Genomic DNA, 9706 nt, shown 5'->3' with positions numbered 1-9706 from the left:
TATATATATATTTTTTTTTTTTTTTTTATTTATTTATTTCTATTACGGAACTAAAGGCGCTTTTCTGTTCTCTACCACAGTCATGGTGAAACAAATGTAAAATACCTTGCTCGCCTGCTTGAATTCCCTGAAACGTAGGTTTACTACCTATGCTATTACAAACACTTTGAACGTCGGACGCAGACAAAAAAATAACGAGTGATCAACCGTAATTGCACCGAGAACTTTTTCGAGTGAACTTGAGTGTATTTGTAACCGTTGCTGAGCCGAGGTTAAAAAGCGAACTGGGAATTTCGTAGTTGATTGTCTGTTGCAGGCGCAGCATTAAATGAGATCCACCGAACTTTAATTATGCGTAGATTTCAAAAAAGATTAGTTATTGCCATTCTAGTTAAACTTCGTCGCCGGCACGTATTTAGATGAGCCCAGAACAACTATACTTGTAAAAAGTAACTTATCGCTAATAGATTTTAAGTGAATAAATAAACTGTGTAAGGTTTCGTCTTTGAGACAATTGTAATATACGATATAATTCAAAAATAAAAACGGGTCTTACTTTGAAAAATTGTTTGCTTTCAATGATTTAATCATTGAGAAAACTACTGTATGTTATCCTCGAACGTACTGGTAGAGAACACTAATGTAATATTTAAATAATATAATATTTAAATAATAATAATTTAAATTATGTATTTCAAGTGTCAGCCGTATCTTGTGAAGCGTTTAACGTTCAATTCTATTGTGCCTGTCCATTAAGTAAGTTGTCAGTGGCTAGTTCTATTTGATAGACACACAGTATGACGCATGTTTTTAGTACCATGGTATAACCACTTGGTTTTCTATTGTTCTCTTCTGCTGCATTTACGTGTGACGTATCTTTTTTTGCGTTCGTGATTACGATCGCTTTACTGACCCGGTGGCACTATTTTTCCTCTTACTATTGATTAGTCGTTGTTCTGGTTTCTATTGCAAACTGTGCGATGCTTTATAAAGCCAGATGCAAAAAACGTGTGGTAAAGTAAATACTCTAAAAAAATAGAGATTTTTCTTTAATTGCTTGTCTTTTCGATCTTAAGAAGTTAAAAAAAAAAAAAGAGCAAACTAAAGTGTTCAGGGTAAATTGAGACCGAGTTAATATCGTTTGTTTATAAACTATATCTAAATGAAGACATGCAAAGTTTTCGTTGTTGACAATCTCGTGTCTAAGTATGCCGATCGATATTCTTAAATAGCGCCAATGAGCGATATATTACGGCCATACCTTATTGTAACCAGAACTTGGTCGCATGCTAAGCCAGCCAGGTGCGCCATTGTAAGTACTCTACACAGTAAGCCTCCTGGTTTTACCAGAGTGTTCGGAACGTTCAAATAAATTTCCCTCTATAGTAAATGAACGGCGTCTTCCCTTAGCCGATACGCCGTTCAGAAGTTAACAGGCCAGCACAATGAAAATATCTTCTCGATAATTACGAAACTAAGGGTCGTCCCTGGGACTCATTTTTGAATCTATTGTGGAGGGAATTTTGAAATTAGCTGACGCAGATCGACTCTACCTAAAAAAACCTTCTTTCTGGATTAGCTTGAAGTTTTGGGTCAACCTGCTCATCATCGCTTTAAGTGTCGCCGTCAAAGCGTGCACTGAAATACTAATCAGAAGCATAGTTAAAGATTTATTTTAGCATATTTTTTAATTAGCTCTGCAGTTTGTGCAGTAGTTTTTCTGTCCTACCGTTTTCGTATTCAGGCATGTAACGACAATGCGTTAGACCTTTGGGTAACCAAAGGCATATATAGTTTTGATGGGGGCTCGTTTGGTATGAAGACATTAGACAAACGTTGATCTTTTATGATATTATGAAAATAACTTTCCTGCGATGATGAGTTTATGGTTTTATTTTATAAAATATTGTTTTTTTGAAATGTAGACTAATTCATTGCTGATCGACTGTACATTGTGCAAAGCAGAGTAAGGCATATAATCAAGTTCTCTAGCATTTGTAATATTTAGATTGAGTGGCGCCTACTACTTGGCGTACTTATCAGCTGTCCAACTTACGATTAATAGCAGTGACACGTCAGAACGAATGACATCTTGGCCTTTCCAATAAGCGGGATCGCCACTGTGCAGAACAAACCATACACGATCGAAGTGGAAGTCTTGGGATAATTGACTTTATCTATTTCAAAAGCTGATTTTCAATACAGAATTTTTCGTTACGTTCAGCGAATTCCCTATAGATTATCGACATCGGACTTGCTCTTTTTGACATTATTCCAATTTGCTCATATCTCGTTGCTTTAGGCTGATCCATCAAGTTTTGTGTTTCTCTGTATCATTTAAGGCTGCTTTTAGTGATGTATCAAAAAAGACTATCCTTTAAGCTAGTGAACGAGTACATGTGCAGATATGTTACATATCACCCTTGGCAACGAACAAGAGTCTCTTTCTACATTGGTGACCAGTCACCCCTTTTTCGCCGGGTTTCCAATGTTTAGATAATTCTGGTCGCTGCTTTCGAACCCTAAAGGTTTCTTTGGCTTTCTGCTCGTTTCATACTCGTCCTGGACTGCATGCAGGACGATCGCGTGTCAAAAGACTTAACATAACAACCCATACTTGAAGCTCTTACTACGGAGGCCCTTATGGTGTGAAAGAATCAGAACATGTTTCTGTCGGGTGGTCATCTATACGTCTTCTTCCGAGCAGCTAGTTTGCAGATAATTTTGCTATTAATAGTTTAAAAAGCCCTATACGACTAGATCCTCGAGCAAAATTGCTGGCAAAAACAGTATCGAAAAGCTGGGTGCCTGACGTAGTGCATACAACCGCTAAAGAGGTACGTAGTATAATAAGCCTCCCGTCTACCTCGCAAAATATCTGTATTATGTTGCATATACGATAAATATTACCTAAAAATGTACATCTTCATTTCACATAGGTGAAGATGCCCCTTGGGCATGATTGTCACATATTGTGATATGAACATTTGTTTATGTTTTGCAAAAAGGTGTTGATATTAAACCCAAAAATTGCGTAAACCAATGTCCCTTGGTACGAAAAGGTGGATTTGAAGTGACTGAATAGGAATATAGGGCCTTTATATGGCTAACATTTTTCGCTGTAATGTAATCATTAAAGCGTAAACTTGTACCTAACAAATTTGTAAGTTCGTAAGACTGACGATCGCGATTCAACATCAGCTGGGTTAATGCGAGTTAGAGGGCCTCAACCCTTCAAAATTGCGTCATGCAAGGATTATTGCGGGACTTAGTAAGCTCTACTGCGTTGAGTACATATTTCTAGCACACATCACATTATTGTTGTTGTTTATATGCTTCCCATTTTTAATTTGCTTTTGAAATAGATCAGCATCATCCGGCGGTGTAAGCTAGAAAAGAAGCCAAACCCGATGCTGCCTACCAATATATAGCCTTCGAACTCAAAGTGGGAACAAATTCTCATATTAGATACGCAGTTTTAGAATGGCAAGCTTTGCGAATTTACGGAACACGTGGCAACTAGCATATTGTAACTAGAAGTTATGCGTGGTATTCACGAAATTTTCTGCACCTACAAATCCTTGAAGTTACTCTAAAGCATTACCGAACCTGTACGAGTTTCTGAGCGCGGGCTGGGCCTACGTATAAAGCTAAGCTGAAACAAAATTTTTGCAGGTCCATACTTCGAAATTAGTAAAGTCGGTCGACTCAGCTTTGCTAGATCAGAGCTGGCAGCCGTACCACTGGGACACAGCGCTTTCGGAAATGGTTACACGCCACAGTGTCAACACTCTGAATACTGTCAGAATTACGCCCCAAAAGATGTCACCTGTTTTCGAGTGGGTAAGTAAAAGGCGAACGCGTATATCGTTATGATACTAGCAATGCAAACAATCCAAGTTCATCACTCTTTCAAAACATTACTTTAAATAGCTGCTTTTTGTACATATTGTTCTTAAACACCCAAACGACAAAAATTTACATGCAACACAGAACAAACGTTTGGTTTCTGCAGTTTCGACAACAACGTGAAAGTTCTCGCAAAAACAATGATACAATAAGTGCATAATACAAAATATATTTTACACCACAATCCAGCAAGCAAGGGTATGACGATGATATAACAAAAAAGGTAATGTAGACGATTAAAAAAATTGTGTTATTTTTCTAGAAAAGCATGTTTTTTCCTAGTCGTCACTGTTAATACTTTTCGTATTAGTGATTGGATAATATAGGAGGGCTGCTTAATTCCTAGCAACGGTTTTGTGAGAAGTGATGGGTTTTCCGTTCGTCTATTAGTTCAGATAAAAGAAAGCTCAAGCGGGTTATATAGTCGGGCTCAGACCAAGCAGGAATTCACTCACTTGGCATCGAAACGCTTTTTTCTAGTCACCCAGATAGCGACTGGTGATACTGAGATGTCATACTTATCATCATCGCTTTGCGCAAACGTGGAGGACGAACTAACGTATTACTGCGTTCCCTTTTCCCGGAACCAGCGAGTCAGCAATAATAGCAACCGTGCTTAGGTGCCAAGGACAGCAGGTGCCGCTAACCTACTGGCGGGCAGCGAGCGCCGCTTACGCCCGAAAATCAGAGCAAATTAAAGTCAGGAAAATCTCGCGAGAAAACAACAAATAGCAATATTAATATGTAATTTTGGCTTTATTAAACTACTAATCGATTTGTGGTAGTTGTAGTACTATAATCACGTCGAAAACTGGTCAGTGAATCAAAACATTTAAACTGTTTCGTAAGATCTTAGTTTTCTCATCGCTATATTCTAACGTGGTAGATTGGATCTCGGCTGGTCATCACGATCCATATCTACATTGCATGGCGACGTGTCTGCACATTTGGAGTCTGAATCGCGCGCGGCAGCTGCTATCACAAACGCAGTTTTTCCTTAGTAGCTACCTGGAGACCCAGAGTATCCTGTGTAGGTATGTGATTTGCTGACAGGAAATTATTTGGTCTTGAATTTAAGAGTCAGTCATAACAATACCGTGCTGGAGCCTGTTAAGCAATCCATATTCGAAGTTAATCTTCGAGACCAGATTTTGAATTGAGGTGAGATAAGTCCTCTGGGTCAAAAATGTCATCTTTAAACAACTTTTGAGCAGGCCTTCGAATTATAGAGCTATGGCTGTATACGCCACAGACCTCCTGGGATGCCCAGACCTCGACAAGAGGGAAAATAAAGCAGACGTCCAAAATGCACGTCTGAGAACAAGATAACGGTCGGTACACTTATCATGGACTAGCGATATTAAAAAGAAACAGATTTAAAAAAGTGCTTATATATAATCTAATTAGAAATAGAACGATGATGTTTTTAATAATTCATAGATCTTGTTCATTGTACTGATCAAGGTGTTCTACGGGTAAGCAAGTCATCTCAGCAATTCAAGTTCAAGTAGGTTCCAACTGCCTGTATCGTACGTGCTCGCAGTTACTTGCGTTTGTAGCCACCTCAATAGATGCGAGTTCAAGAGTGTTATGCCTCTTACGCTGTACGTTGCATACTCATCATGATATCTTGTCGAATGTCTGCGATCTTCAAGTTTATTTGCGTCATATTTTCAAATGTTTGGTGATAGTTAAATGTCGTTGCGAGAATACGGGGTTGTTAATCTAACGGAAAAACGTAATTTTTGCATCTGAATCGCTCGATTTTTTCAGCTCACGAATTTTTCTGATAGCATCTCTAATTTAAAAAGACTAAATCAGCAGAGAATAGGCATTTTTTATTCGTGTCATATGACGCATACTATACGTACTGTAAACGCAACATTTAATACTTAGATAAGATGTTTATTAGTCAGCTATAATAATCGTAAGTGGGTAAACTGGTGAGAAAGAGGTTCTTCAAGGAGGTCCCCCTGACAGTTTAGTGGGTAACGTAATCTTATGGACACGTTGTGGTAAAGGTTCGAACCCGTGCATAAACAGACTTCGCTTTGTGCGAGGAGCAAGTTGTCTGATGGAGTGTCTAACGGCCATGCCGGACGTAAAACTCGAAACCTAGAGGGTGGGTCCTTCAAGGACAGCGTTTTTTTTCTGAAGGTTTTGTATTTTGCTCATATCTAAAAGTCTAATTGCCTAGTTCCTCTTTGTCACGAGATATCCCTCTAAAGACGCTTGTTCGTTTAACTAAAAGTCGTCAGTAACTGCTTTTCTTGTTTTACGGTTGAACGCGTTTCTATGCGTATTGGATACCGTAGTTACTCTACTAACTATACTGATGTATTCACTCCATTAAGAATTCAACTTTACTGCCATGTTTGAAGCTGGTGTTATCTTGTTTATGTTAAATGCTACGCTTACTTAGCTGTAAGTCACGGCTATCCGATTTGGCCTATCCTTTATAACTGTTGATGTTTTAAAAAATAACTTCTTTTTCATCAGAAATCAAGTTATTAGATTTAGGCAAAAGATAAGCTTGCTTTGAATTTCTAAATGAGGTTACTAACTATATATTAAGACAAGACATATAGTATGAACATTGTTGTATCGTGGCTTTAGCAAACATCGGTCCTGAGCAATGGAGGTGCACTGCAGCCAGATACGGCAGCGAGGTAGACCTGTCCAGCATTAAGGTCAAATGTCAAGCAAGTATTATGCAGGACTGCGTGTACAAAGGTAACTAAGCCCGCTAGCGTGGTCTTGAAAAAAAAAAAGACCTGTTTTAATCTGCTCTGTCTGAAGATCGCAATTCAGTCTTTCTCGTACTACGAGTCGTAGTAACGTTCTGATCTTTCGCATAAGAAGGACCAATCCTCCATAAAATGTTGACTTTGTAGATAAACCTCTAACTGGTTTACACAAGTGTACTCTGATTCATAGAAAATATATATTTTTTTTTTATGGCAAAGCAGGTATGCACTAGTTAACAGCTGGAGCACAATTTGTCTATAGCTCACCGTGAACTATAACGGTAATTTATTCAAAACCATCCTTGGCTCTACATTTGATCAGTCAATTGGATAATAAAAACGAGGACTGACACATCGAACTGGGTGTTGTTCCCTATCGTTGTTATTACCTAGAGCAGTGTTAACGAGCAAAAAGGAGCAAGCTCTGCCCATATCTAGAGGTAACTCAATGATTGGAGAAATTAACTATAGATCATGTGCACTCCGTAGAAACGCTGGAACATGCTTGATACAACCAGATATCGCATTCAGGATATTATTGCTAGGACACATACCATACATCGCTAACTAGCCCACTACTAAGACCTCTAGTTTGCTTACTTATGTGAATTATGCAAAATAAATTAATATTATTATATAATTTTTAGAACATTTCAAACACACCTTATCCACAATATTCACAAAAAAAAATCATTAAAATCAGCTATTATTAAGTAAGAACATTATTATTTCTAATCAGGAGTAGCCAAGTTAGTTCACTTTTAAATAATGCTAAGCGAAAACGATCCTCTGAGCATACGAATGAGTTAGTTGTTAATTAAAACAAAAAAAAAGGACTACAAACTTACTAAGTCGAAGAAAAAAGAGCAATCGCGTATCATTGGGTCTTGTGTAGTTACAAGGGTAGCTACATCGTTGATGGCGATGATCTTAGTGAGAGCATTTGCTTAATGCTAGCTCATATAATGATATGTATATTGAATAAGAAACGTTTATGTGCATATTATAAAATGCCGTCATCTAAACCCTACATAGCAAAATGGTGTAAAAAAAAAAAAAAAAAATTGTATAGTGGAAATCTGCCCGGAGTGTACTTATCACTCGTCATGATTTGTCGTTTACTTATTATTACACTAATTGTTTATTTCAGATTCATGTTCCATTCACTTACACGTCGAGGCGCATCAGTATCGATCGGCAAATGGCTTGGATATACAGCTCTGAGCTGTAGTTTTTTTACTTTCGTTCTTGCTGCCTGTGCGTGCTTGAAATATCGTAAGGGGGAGTCGAGTAGCACATCGAGTACCGCCATTGGGAATGCTTCATTTTCGACAGGAGCGTGGATGCCTCCACATACTTCGCGACAGGCAACAGCCCCCATCTGCGAAAACTTTGTTTTCAGTCGGCCACATCCGCCTCCATATCCGCAATCCTATCGGAAGCCGTTACTGCAGTGCAGCGTTTTATAGCGCACCACGTCTTTAATGGGCCAACACAGCCGGCTGTCAATTCCACTTTTAACGGCGACTGTCCATGCCTATGGCCCATGCCCTCCGTACAGTACGACAGCTAAAGATTACCCACTGATCTATTCACGCGAAGCTACTTAATGCTAATGAATCTTTTGTAACAATTAGTTTATACGTAGTACAAGTATAAAACGCTGGAACCTGTCGCTAGGAGCTCAGGACATCGCACCCACGAGGCCACCGCGGAAATTCGACCAAATAATTAGAGGACCATTCCGATTAAACTGAGCAGCTGATGTCTAGTCATAAGTGTTCAAAATCTAGAAAACTATATGTGAGAAACAAATCGTATTTAAGTTTTATGTCCGAAACTGCATTAGATCGCATCAGACTATTGCATCAGTTTATTTGGTAACACATATTTTACAGCAAATAAAACCAAACATATAACGAAATTCGATTATTGTTTTTCTTCAAGAGAAATCAGTCTATAAAAGTAAAAAAAAACGTTATGGCAGCACATACCAAACCAATACGAGTGAGTGAACTTAGGAAATTTAAAAAAAAAAAATCAATACTCTACCTCTATCAATCAAACAATAATCAAATCTGTAGATCTACAGAGAAAGACAAGGTGAAACGATACATAGTAAAGTGTCCCCAAAAATGTATACAGTTTGAATCATTAGAATTTCAGCTATTATCTTCATATAGTTAGTAGTTCAATTGTCATAGAATCTACTGTAGAATTTAAAAATTATTATGATTCCAGCGATTATTCCGAACATAAGCGGGTGCCAACGGTGATTATTAACGTGTAAAAAATGGCCTAACTAATAGTTTGTCTAAGCTTCCGCATTACACTAACCTTTGGTAAATAATATTCCTTCGAAACATATGGATTTAGCCTTGGCCGATAAGTCCACTTATATCAATTAGTGGTGCTATTTAAGTTAAATATAGTTCCAAACAATTTTTCCCGTAAACTGTGCATCCTGTCTTCCACAGTTTTTCAAGTACCGCTCGGCAAATTGCTGTTTTTTTCGGTTCGGATCATTTTATTGATAGCATGGGCGTTTGTCGGCATATCCTTGTTTTTTTTTTTTTATTTACAGTGTACTAAAATGACTTGATTTGCTGATAGCAAGCTCATGATTATTGTGCTACGGATTTTCAAGGTGTTTCGCTTGGATTTTTCAGCTCATGGTTACCACTTGCCGGTCCAACATTCCTTCCGGCACTCGCCATGCCTGTGTCCTTCAGGAAGAAATTAGTACTGCAATACAACTAAGCCAGGTTGTAAAATATCGGCTTGTTTCTATCGGCTTAACGGATCAGTATGATCCAGAAAAGCACTTGACAGGTCGATTTAGTAAGCTCTGACCCCCTTGCTACTTGCAAAGCAATTATTTTTGGGGGTCTTTTTCTGGAAGGTAGTAATGATACGTGTTTCTCTAGCCAGCATGGATGTCCCGAGTGGGAGCTACCTTATTCATTTCAAGGCTTGACGGTAGTGGACCTGAGTTCATTCTTGCGCATGTCCTTTTAGAACAACTGCAATCATTGTGTTCAGCTAATCAC

General features: G+C 38.3%; 1 long non-coding RNA gene across 3 annotated transcripts in view; it reads left to right on the top strand.

Annotated features, from left to right (window-relative positions):
- Nucleotides 1-8580, top strand: part of LOC147757171 (uncharacterized) — an 18737-nt gene extending 10157 nt beyond the window's left edge. For 2 of the 3 annotated variants that reach the window (XR_015324391.1, XR_015324392.1), the window contains exons 2-3: nt 3676-3843; nt 7807-8580. This is a non-coding gene — a long non-coding RNA (uncharacterized LOC147757171). Of the gene's footprint in view, nt 1-1509; nt 2838-3675; nt 3844-7806 lie in introns of those variants that run through there. The other variant, XR_015324393.1, reaches the window with a different exon arrangement.
- Nucleotides 8581-9706: the final 1126 nt, after the last annotated feature.

This window comes from Varroa destructor, unplaced genomic scaffold (genome assembly GCF_002443255.2).
Source record: "Varroa destructor unplaced genomic scaffold, Vdes_3.0 BEIS01000003.1, whole genome shotgun sequence".
Lineage (NCBI taxonomy): Eukaryota > Metazoa > Arthropoda > Arachnida > Mesostigmata > Varroidae > Varroa > Varroa destructor.
Note: the sequence above shows the minus strand (reverse complement) of the source record. Positions and strands in the feature narration are given on the sequence as shown.